Raw genomic sequence first — 12,624 nt, 5'->3', positions numbered from 1 at the left:
TTGATGTATCATAATCCTGGGGGGAGGGAGGAATCTTCTCTGAAGAAGCATTTAACAAAGATAAGGTTCAAAGAGGGGCAACAGGATCTAATATCATTATATATTTAAATACTGCTAATAGTGCATGAGCAGGCATGCCAGAATTCACCAGCTGTCCCTAAAGGTACAAGCCAGCTTTCTGTCTCCTCACATTATAGCCCAGTTTAACCTCTGTTGTAACATATCTCAGCACAAAAAGATTGTAAAATCTGCTCCACTAGAACTGGAGCTCTAATTCATCTGCTTTCAGAAATATGTTGTTTTGTAGAGTTAGAAATGTAAAGATTACATTCAGTGTTATAGATAGTTAACACAGCAGAAGTTTAATAGTATTACAGCATTTCCTAAAGCAGAATGGATGAGCTTGCATAACAGGAGAAGATTCTTCAAAGATATATATATATTAAAGATATACATAGAGAGATATATCTATATAGATAGATCTATGTAGAGAGAGATGTGTATATATAAATATATATTTATATAATAATATAGTTACATAAATAATATTTTATATATGGGTGAACTATGGTACCATAAAAAAATAAGCAGAATTTGGCTTAAATGTGAGTCATGCATGGGAAATAGTTCTGGACATAGAAACATGCAAGAAATTAAGCCACAATTTAGCAGAGGCAAGAAGATAATTGCGCTGCCTGCAGCTAATAGAACAGCCATTGAGTTGCAGCTAATAATATCTGATCTAGGCAGTTTCAAATGTTTAGGTTAATTGGCACCTAAATGCAGTTAGAAAACAACAGATCCAAATTTATGAGGAGCCACTTTCTCACTCCTTGCCCCCACTATTAGGAAGCAAAAATTAGAAAGAGAATTAATTTCTAGGTAAGCGTGTGGATACAAAGAATCTGGATACTTAATTTTGGCTATGTTCATCTTGGGTATGCAACTTCTAGTGTCTTCCTTTGGCTTTTCCAGGCCACCACATGTACTATTTTTCTTGATTGATTCAGTGTCTGAAAAGGATTTAGTCTTGTCTTGGATACCCATCTGGGACGAAATGCTCTCTGGCAGCCTGCTGTGCCTGTATCTCCCAGTCTTCCTTCAGACCTTCAGAAAAAGCAGTTTTACATTGTAAAAAAGTTTTCTGAAATTCTTCTCAGACAAGCTGGGATTTTGTTAGGGCTTTTTTCACCCAAGAGAGATTATGTGACTGCTCACTTATAAGCATCCTTTATCTTCCCTGTCCTTATAATTTGTCTAGGTTAATAACATATACTGGGTACCACATCTTCAGCGAGCTTCCACAGCTGTGCCAAATGCCATCAGTGGAAGATGATGGCAATGAAGCAGGCTTTAGTTCGGCAATCCAACCAGATTCAGCAGTGAGTTCTGTTCTGATGAAGTCTCCGTTAGAAACACAGAAGCCCCTGGCAACAATTAACTTTGGCAAATTTTTGGAAAACTGGTTTACGTGGCTGGCTGCTGGAGGTAGAAACATATTTCACACATTATGCAATATATAACCAACATCACCACAGCTAAAACTTTAGAACTGTTCCACATTAAGAAGCAAATACTTCACTCTTCTGTTTAATCCTTCATGATTGTAGTGTTACATAAAATGTCGCAGATTTCATCCAGTCTTTCATAATGTATTTTCTAATATTGCCTGCATTAGGCAGTCCTTGTCCTTACGTAAGTTCCTGTACCTACAAAACTATTTCACTTAATTGTTTATAAAACAACTTCTCCGTTCTGACACTGCCAGAAAAGTTTCAGATAAAGGATCTGTCCCTCTCGTTCTTTCCTTGTATGCACCAGTGCTTTGGAAATGAAGCCAAGTCACAAAAATCAGACCTAGATTGTGAAGAGGCAGTACAGCTACAGAAGCCGGCTGTGATGCACGAGTGAAGCTCTGACTGGTGAAACTACAGCTGAACTTCAAAAGCCTAAGGACAAAAGGTCTGAAGACGTTTTTAATAACCTGGCCTCATTCTGAAGGAGAAGTAGGAATTAGAAAGGAGAAAAAAAGATGTGGGCATGTGATCAGCTGAGGATATAAGCCGCACTCGGGCAAACCAAAGGCATGATTTGATGTGGTTTCCTCTCCAGGCAAATTCTTGGGCATGTAACACTCCTGCTCTGGGTCACTTTAGGCAACTTCTACCATGCACAAAGAGATTCTGGAAGTAGGGTACACACCATGTAAAAGTACAAAGCAATTCATTATTGTCCAATACACAAAAACGATTGATAGGATTAAAGACCTCCCAATCCACTGGTTGAGAAGTTCACTGCTCCAGAGATGACATCCAACCAACATATGCCAGCCAGGCAAATCATGGGAGGAGGCTTTTCTGCATTTTGTCCTTGGGACAGGCTGATCCTCCTTGCTGCAGACCTGCCAACCTCTCTCTCCTTGTTTTCTCCTTGGGATTGTATATCTTTCCATGTTTGTTTTTCCTTTTGAATCCTTGAGCTGCCAACTATTCCCTTCTCACCTCCCTTATCTCTGCAGTTTCACCTTCCTTGTTTTGCACACCTCTATTCTGTGTAGGCTTTTACAGCTTTTTCTATCAGTTCAGCAGGTTTCTCAGAAGTCTAAGTTGGGGTTACACAAGCATGCTGTGTGCAAGCTGGGTCTTGGATCACAGACAGCTGAACCGCTGGAAGGAAGGTTAGAGGTATGACAGGCTATTCTGGAAAAAACTATTGACATTATCTTATGAAGAGCCGTCTCTTTTATTGTCAGATCATGTTGCTACAAGAGAGCAGAGAGCAACAACACACTTAATAAAATAAAGGGACCTCTTTGCATCTTATTCACCTCTGACACAGCAGTGATAGCAGCAGAGGATTCATTGTTTAGGAGCACTGATCACACAAAAGCAGACAGAAGTACATAACAGACCTCTTCATTTGTACTAAGAAGTTAAGCAACAATAAGCCTACTTGTGCCTGCAGATGGTTCAGTGCCTATAATGTTTGGCTTGGGTTTTAATGCAGAAATATCAAAAGCTGTTAGTGGCAATGCCGAATGACCTCCTGCCTACAGTCAGTGATTTTCTTTTAACACTGAACACATACTACACAGTGACTGATCATATTTTGAGTCTCATTAGGCAGTCACAAATGGAAGGAAAAAAAGGCACTAGCTAACTATCTCTGCCCTAAGGAGCAATTGCAGGATAAACCACCGTCAGCCCTCATGGATAAGAACCTGCACACTCTGGGATGCATCAGCATAGGAAAGGTTGCTGTGTATAGCCAGCCTATGCAGCATGTGCCAGATGTGACACTGCAGGAAAAACACAGGAAGAAACAAAAAGGCATAATGGATATAACAGCTGTACATGTAGCACTCTGCCTCTCTTGTGAGATGAGGAAATTCCATATCTTACCGCGTAATCACATCTGACTGCATAAACCCACTGTTTTATTAAGTTGAATAGCTAAATCGGTGTTTTCCACCTTTTCTCAGTTGGCAGACTCTTCAAAGTGTTTCAATATTCCAATACTGTAAATGTAAGCCAACTTATAATTAGCATGTTTTTCCCAGTTACTCTTCTTGATCCCTGAAAAGACATACATTAACCTTAGGGCAACAGGTCAGGTCAGGAGCCACTGAACTAGGCCATTTGGCATAACCACGGGTCTGCGCTTGGGCCGTTCCCATTCACACATACGCAGGGCTGCTAAAAGAAGCTTGCAGTAAAAGTAGTTAAGCGTTTTCAAAGCCCCTCCAACTGCTGTGAAGAGAAGGAAAAATGACAAATACAGCAGACATAAGCCACCTCACTATAATGCTTCCTTTTTTAATGTCCCAGCGTCTTTCCACTCCTTACGGTAAGGTTTGTCTTGCCAAACACATCGTATTAAGCACTAGTATCAACAGATTTCATCTTGAATATTGGTTGTCCTAGAAAATTAACTATGGTAAATGTTTCTAGAAAACTGTTACAAATGCTGTAAGCTTGTGGAAATTGCAAATACTAAACAAAAAATCCTGGTAACTTAAAAGCTTTCTGAAGTAACTTTGAAGGAGTCTATATATGTCATATTCCACCTGCCTAAACTTATGCCCACTATTGCTTTGAAATGACTGGAAGCATTGCTACTGATGACAAAGCAAGGAGCATTATCCGTTTATACCAATGGTTTTGACTCCTAAAATGAGTTTTGAGCTGTAGACCTTTCAATAGTGAACACACTATTGAAGACTTCTACTTGCTACACTTAACTCTTCACAATCTGGCTGCAATGTACCTTACGTGATCTGAGAATAAGGAGGGAACTGCATGATTGCACGAAATCCCAAGCTATCTTATATGAATTATTTAATCCTACAAAGCATATTTCCCTCGATTCATTACTTTATTGATGACATTTGCTGATTGAAAAGTTACAGTAGTGCTTGCCTCCACTAATCATCAGATCAAAGAAGGCTGTTCAGGTTTTAGTTTTGGTAACACTTTTGAAGAATGTCTTCTGATTTGAGAAACCTAACTTTTCTCATCCACCTGGGCATTTTCTTTTCTTCCTCCCTTCTGATTCCACTCTCAAAAGGAAAGAAAAATTAATCTGTCAAATCTTTCTTTCTCTAATTCTGAGACTTTTAAAGATGGCAGAGGCTTTCATGGGTCTTTTCAACTTCGTCTTACAATCATAAAAAATTGACAGAACTCTGCAAGCAAGAAAAATGAGAGCGTGATAGATTTGTCAAAGACTCAGTGGATAAAAATGAATGTGAGAGTACATATATATGCCTCTCTCTGCTGTAAGTGAAAGAAAACCTCTTCAGAGTCACCAGCAGGAACACTCCGTTCCTCATCTTGCAGTCACACCAGGTTTACGGCTTTGTCTCCCTGTGAGCAGAGGGATGATGTCTCCTATTCAGTCCAGCAGTATCCCACCTAATGATATTGATGACACCCGATGATGCAATTTTAGACTCCTGTAAACTCAAGGCCATTGTAGACTAATTGCTACCACACTTTCCAGAACAGGGGAATCTTCGTCTGCTCCAGATCTCTCAAAGGTAACGTAACATTCACTGCCGCATTTCAAATTTCATACAGGTATCCCTTGAGCTGGATGGTAGAGTAAAATCTGAGGTTGACACAGAACAAACTGCAGCGTGACCTTTTGTAGGAAATGTTAATAGGTCACTCATAAATTATTGCTGCTCTCCTTAGATAAGCCAACTGGTCTCAATATACAATTTTTAGACAGCTTGCCTTTATTGAGACAGGTTTTTTCAGAGCACGAGGCAAAGCTAAATAGCATTGCGGGGCAAACTTAATTGCAAACCCATGGCTGTGCCCCTGGGCTTCTGGTCCAACAAACAATTTCTCCCAGCCAGGCTTCTTTTCCCCACATTTGTTTGAATTTCAAGCACCTGGTCTCCAGAGGTCACAGATTTTTCAAACAAAATCCCAGCAAATAAAAAACAAAAAGCAACAAAATAAACTACCTTGTTTCAGGGAAGACTCCTTAGGCCCTCTGATTTATTCCAATGCTGAACAAACCGAGGACCTTCACAGCAGGCTTTGCCAGTTCTCCAAAATAACTGTGCTGGAAATTAGAGTCTGCCTTCCCTACTCTCTTCATCCGTAGAGGGAAGCTCTTTCTCCAGAGGGTCAAAGCATAGCTTCATCCAAAGTTCCTCAGTGGTTCTGGTCTGGATTCTAAACAAAAATAAGAGGCTTGTGTTTGTTTCCTGAACTACCCTTCCCAAGGTACTTCCCTCCTCCCCCAGAAGCTATGAACCCAGCTGGGCCACAATTTAAAAGTGAATGTAGCAGGCTGATGCTTGCTCCTGGGGCTACTGTGCCTGAAAAAGGAGTAGATATTTAAAACAACACAGGAAAGGAACTATGGGGAAAATTAAAGGGGGAAAAAAAAAAAAAGGATTCTGTTTTCAGTGCTGAAAATAAGGTGCTGAAGTACACAATTACCTTTACAGAGAAAAATAATTTCCATTTTAGATGTTAAGGATGTTAAACAGGGGGTTTTGCCTTACCATTTAAATTGCAAAATTTTATATTGAATGTCCAAAGAAACTTTTGATCTATGAAGCAGAAAAATGGTACATTTAGGAGTTTGAATTCACAGATGAATCAGTAACTAACTACAGGCTGCAATGGTCTACAATACCTATACCACATTTAGCAGCAGCAGGGCTTGCATTACAGGCTGTAATTCTTTGATCTCATAACTGTGGCACCAAGCATAGGAAATCAGCGTAAGGAATTGTGCTTACTCTCCACCTCAGCTGCCTAACGACAAGCTTACAGACAGGGTCTGGGAAATACAAACTCTTTCATAGTGGCATGACATGAGGAAAGCTCGAAAAATTCCCTGTTTCCCCGGGATATAAAAATGTCTTGTGAATAACTGCTTTGGCATTGTGGAAGATGATAAAGAAAACAAAGAATTTGTACTAATTTTCAAAAACAACCCATTATGTACTTAGCCTAAGAGCTTGCATTATTTGTCAGCCTGCTATAATTGTTCTGATAACATAATGCATGTTCTGGATGTTTTATGAAGAATTTTATCTCATGAGGTGCCAAAGGCCACTGGGACATGTGCTGACGTCTAGCCTGGGTAGATTTAGAATAATAAAAAAACAGAGTAATACAATCTGACAATTGCTGATAAACAATGCGAAAATAGATGCAGAGTACACTGTCTGAAACAGTGATTCATGTCACTGCTTATGTTAGAAATTATGTAAATAAAGAGATACCCATTTTGGTCAATTTGGCCAGAAGAATGATCTTTTTTAAAACCACATGGGACCTCTTTAAGAAAGAAAAAGATACATTTTTCTCTGTCTTTGAAAAAGTTCACTTGGGCACGTTATCATCTCTTTAAGCTATTTATATTCCTGACTTGCTAAAACTCTAAAAAACGTGAAAAGTATTATATTTGTGTTGTCTTTTAGAACTATCCAGAGTTCACCTTGATACTTAGTAATCGTGCATGTTCTATACAGATTTTTTCTTATCACTCCTCATATGAAAGCTGACAGGAAAAAAACTGCATCTTTTTATATATGAGATTATGACTTAGAAGTGTAATAAAAGTGAAAGTGAAGTGGATTTGGAAGCATTCACTGAACATTATTTTTTTCAATACTAAATGAATGCAATAGCAAATTCTAATCTCTCAAGTCACAGTCATCATTTTAGCATGGCTCTGTGACTTTTTTTTTTCGTAATATTAAGTTAGAATTTTTTTAGCAGAATTACACAGCAAATATTTTTGTCATAATGCAGATTTGCTTATTTTGTCTCCCAGATCAAACATAAACCACATGGTACAGGTAAGCTGATATGGTTTATTCATATTCTATGGAAAAAAATAGTTAAAAAATTAAAACACTAAAAAAAAATCTTCAAAAATAAAACACTTTTAGAACTTAGAACCTTAGAGCTAAAGTAAACATGGTAGCCACAGCATAAATAAATCTCACACAAGGGTCCATTCTAAATGATAAAATATTCCTTTGCAAGAAATTAACGGATGAAATAATATACCCATTTATGATGAGGAAAATGTATTAAAAATTCTCAAGGTGGGGAAAAAAAAAAGACTGAGAGTATTAACGCAGGGACACTCTGCCCTCAAATGCTATGATTGCTCTATGTGAATATTTAGTATTGCAATAACTCTAGCTAGTATGACTTCTAAAACCAATTTTATTTAATAGCTCTTTTTACCCAAGTACAGATAACTCATTTTCCTTTAAATCAGAATTCTCGTCATTACTTTTTCTCATTATTATATCTTCCAAAATCTTTTCCATGTTCCTGTTTTGACATATCTAGCCATAGTTTATAAACTTTGGAAGTGTAACTATTCTAGTAAATTATAATATGTCTAGTAGATTTTAAAATAAAGAATGTGGAGAATTTGAGCAATCTTACCTTTCTACCAAGTGTAAAGTACTATCTTAAATCGGAATTAATCTATGCCTAGTGCATCCCCTGCACTTTGACATAGGACCATATAAAAATATTGTGATGCAGTAGATGAAAGAGATAACTTGTTTCACCTGACACAGTTACTCATATGGCTCCAGTTCAAGAAAGTTTCTCTGTTGAAGATGTTTGCTCATAAGTGACTAAAGTCAATGAAGTTGGGCACATGCTGAAATGCTTTCTTGAAAAGGACTTTCATACAGGCTGCAGCACTTCCCTGAATGGAAGCTACTCATCATTAAAAAACATTTGATTTGCAAAACGAAACACATAAATAAATACCTAATTAAAAAACAAAAAAAATCACAAAAACCACCACACAAATGACATACATTTCTTGTGACTATTACAGCTGAAATCCTGCAAATCCCTCCTCACATAATCAAATATTATTATTAATGGGAATAGATGTAATCAGGGAAAAAAAATGCTGGAATGTTAAGTTTGGTCTAGCCTTTGTAAAAGCAGAAAGATCAGTCACCAAATTGACTTCTAGGTCCTGTTGTATCAATTCCTTTAATATTTGCTCAGGTATTTTGCCCGGCATTAGACTTTGACTAACGATTACTGATTTCTAGATGTCCTTTTTTATTCATTCATTCACGCTCATAAAAAGGTTTAAAATGTATGGATTACCACTACTGCATACCTCTCAGTTTTAATTAGTGACTTGGTCTCACCAGTCTTCTTCCAGTATTGACAGCACGTCTACTAAAAGTTTTTCTTTATCAAAAGGTTGTATTTGTCCATAGAATTAGATCTGGATGTGCCTTTGTATTTACTCACAGATCTGTGCTCATTGGTAAACTGCATTATACTTCACTTGCTTGGATTTTTAAACTTCTTTGAATATATGTAAACTCTAAGAACTCAAAAGGAATTAGTAAGTACTGGTGACTCATCTCTCTTTCAAACGGTTTTCAAGATCAAAAATCAAGTGACAGGGTACAGAGGAAAAACAGCTCAATACAATGGGTCCCTCATAGCCTTCTAAAACCAAGCTTTAAATCTAAATGTGTGATGAACTCCTTTGAGGATCTGAACTAGAGTTTGTCAGTGCTACAGCACAGATCCATTACCTGAGTTAAAGCAGGAGTAGTAAATAGCAGTAGCAGACTATTATTCTCTATTTAGACTAGTCACTACGGAGAAACGCAGTACACCAGCTGCACTGAGAAAAAGACTTTGTGTGTAACCCAAATTAACTGATGTGATAGAAAATTCCAGTGGAGAGACAACCTCTGTTTCAAGCCAAGCTTACAGGTCAACTTAAAGACAACTGAGCATCTCAGAAAAATGAGGGAACAATGAATAAAGAAAAATGAGAAGGTAAGAGGATGTATAGCAAAGAGGCAGAAAGTGCTGCTGTTAATGCAGCTGTAGAGAACAAAGTAAAAAAAATAAGATTTAAAAATTATATGAAAGTCATTACATATAGCAAGAGAACAAACTGAAATATTCTGGCCGCAATGCATGGATTCTGGAGAATGGGAGGACCCAGGAGTACTGACACAGAATATGTCAGCTTGCCAAGGCTTGCTTGGGGAAACAATGCTACTGATATTCCTGCATGAACTGGAGGAAAATAATTAGGTATTGGAATCCAAAAAATGGGAAGCTGAAACAGGCTTATTTGCTTAGTGTGTAGCTAAGACTAGACACAAGACTACCAATATCTAGCTATTTAGAGAAAACAATCATAGAAAATCAACCTGTAATGATTTTTTTAAAAAACTTCACATAGTTCAAATTAAATTAATAGATAAATAAAAATAGGCTTGTAACTTAGGTTCTTAATGTCTCGGTGTCAAGTGTGCTAGGCTTAACTAGACAAAAATTAACTTAATGTTTAAAGATAAGCACAGACCACAAAAAATGGCAAAATATTGATAATCAAAGCTAATATGTTTATTAGAGGTCATAAAGTGTAATAAAGTGAGAATCATAAAAAGTCACGTGAAAAAGTAGCCAAGATTTTTCAGCCTCATAGAAAAGTATATGGAAAGAAAAAACCCAAGGCACTCTCTCCTCAGGATGAAGAAACTAAAGATGGTCTAGGTGTGCCCTCAAATGAATCTCCTGCTTCAGTTTTCAATATGAATGAAGATTTTTGAACATTAGGGCCAATACAGGTAACACAAAGGGCAGGAGAAAATGGGAGTTACAACACCCATGGTAAAACCGAAGTCCAACAGTTGATATATTCAGACAAGCGTAGATGCAGAAGCGATGGCAGGCAATCTTCACTCCACAATTCTGGAATAACCAACATGGGAAACTGCAAGTCAGGTAGAAGAGATTTGTAATAAATCTATAAAATCAGGAATGGTATATATGTAGAATGCAAATGCAAATGCAATTCTTATCCCTAAGAATATGGAAAGGAAGAGAAACACAGTATCAGCAAACATGAGCTTTGGAAATATGCAAAGCTGCTGAAAACAATCTGAAGGAGGAAAAAAAAGGCTTGGAAACATGGGTAAATAGAAAATGGGACAAATTTATTTGGGTTTTGTTTTGTTCTTTTTTCTTTTTTTTTTTCCAGAAAGGTAGATTATTCTAGGATGATGAATATTTCATTACCCGCCTTTGATTAGGTTACTAATTTTCTAGACAAATGAAATAGAGTCATCTATCAGGAGTTCAATCAAAATGTGATTGGATGTCATGTGGGAAAAAATTAGATAGGCTGGAGAAGGCGATTAGGAAAAAGTTGTGAAGAGGGTAAAGCATGGTTTAACAGGCTGTATTCAAGGTCTGGAAGGAAATAACTAATAGGGTTCATCAGAGATTGATCTTGGGACCATCACTATTCAAGAAATTAATTAGCAATTCTGGCATAAAACTTAGGACCTTGCTATTGAATTATGCTGCTGACACAGAACCAGTAGGCAGGCAGTAGTGTAAGGGATCTGGATAACATATTGGAACAACTGGAACAACAGAGAGAAAATATAATTGTGATGCATTCTTGAAAAGGAAAATACAGTAACACCATGTATCAGAGAATATATTTCCAACCGAGATAAATTAGATATTAATGATGTTCCACAAGACTACCAATATCTAAATTTGGATGTTCACTCACATTCAAAAAAGATTAATTTCGATGGGAATAGAAAAAAGAAAAGTTTTACTAGACTAACACAGGAAATGGAGTGCTATTTCCTAAGAGAGACTGCCTGGCTCACATAACTAGTAAAATTTGAGAGGGAATCTGCACCTTATAAATTTTTTGGGCTACACATTGTCAGAAGGAGGAAGAGGAGATCATTAAGACAAAGCGGTGACTGTAAAAGGACAAGCGCGTATAAAACCAGGTATCAAATATAGTAGATCTGAAAACTGGAAGTTAGAAGAAGGTTTTCAAATGCCAGAGGAGTGAATTTTTGGGACAGCTTCCTAATGCAGCATGGGACTCCCCCTTACTCCTAACTAGCTAATTTAAAGACGGATCTTGAATAGTTTCCAAAAAGAACCTACACTTCACTGCCTACAGTCAAGGGAGATGGACTGAACGACACAGGCAGCTCTTTCCAGTCCAGTGTTCCTAATATCTGGAAACAGAGTGAGAAGTCTTAGGACTAAGAAAAGCAAAGGTTGATGTCAGTGTTTTCAATTAATTCAGGGGAACAAGATTTGAGAATTGAAGTGAGGTTGAATGACAGATGGGTTTGATGCTAACTACAGGTTTTACTTGTTTGTGCTTATAAATTACTTGATAAAGGAATAAAAATTGCTATTGGCTTTGTGCACAAGCATTAGAGATCATGTGTTAATCAGATTTTTTTCACTGTCTTGTAGCAACCAAGATGGTTTAGTAGGACCCTGAGCTCTTAGTTTAGTTTTTCCACAGCTGGCTCATCAATCTGCTTTTAGAGAGATTAGGATTACTTCCTGCAGTATACAACCGTTATTTCCTGAGATGAACCAACTATTTCTTATTGTGCCTTAAAATTAGACCAGAAAATTTTCCCTTCCCCATTTAAATGACGTTTGAAGATCATGCTAACATGCCAAAGCAAGGGGATGCAACGCTCCGGCCTTACATTCTGTTCTTAACCAACACTACTGTGACTTTTCTGGGAAGTAATACAAATAACAATAATACTTATCACTTACTGTGCACTGTGCTTTTCATCTTCAAAGCGCTTTACAAATATTTACTGCTAGTTAATCTGGAAAAAGTATGATTTAAGGCCAGCTTCTGATAGCTTGTGTGACAAAGTTAATGTCATTTAAATCGAGTCTGTTTGTATTTAATAGGATAGAACTACAGTACTTTAGTTTGAACACTATTGTTCCATTAAAAGCCAATTACAGAAATACAGCTTTCCTTGAATTTATAGAGCACAGCTTTTCATTTTAAAAAAAAGATCTATCTAAATGCTTCATCCGAATTTAGTCTTCATAATTCTAACTAATTGCATAACAGTCTTTTCACCCAGCTGCATAATGCAATTCGTCATGAGGCAGTAAAACCCCCTCGCCGCCCTTGCGGGCAGTGCCGCCGGCGAGCAGCAGAGAGCGCTCACGACGTTTCCATGTGGGAGAGGGAGCCGGGAGCGGACGGCAGCCGCCGTCCCAGCCCGGCCGGGGCGGCTGCTGCCCACCCGGCCCGGCCCTGCGCGGCGTG

Source organism: Nipponia nippon, unplaced genomic scaffold (assembly GCF_047370975.1).
Source record: "Nipponia nippon isolate SJK-2023a ecotype South Korea unplaced genomic scaffold, ASM4737097v1 scaffold_5, whole genome shotgun sequence".
Classification (NCBI taxonomy): domain Eukaryota; kingdom Metazoa; phylum Chordata; class Aves; order Pelecaniformes; family Threskiornithidae; genus Nipponia; species Nipponia nippon.
The sequence above is the reverse complement of the archived record's forward strand: the minus strand, read 5'-3'. Positions refer to the sequence as shown.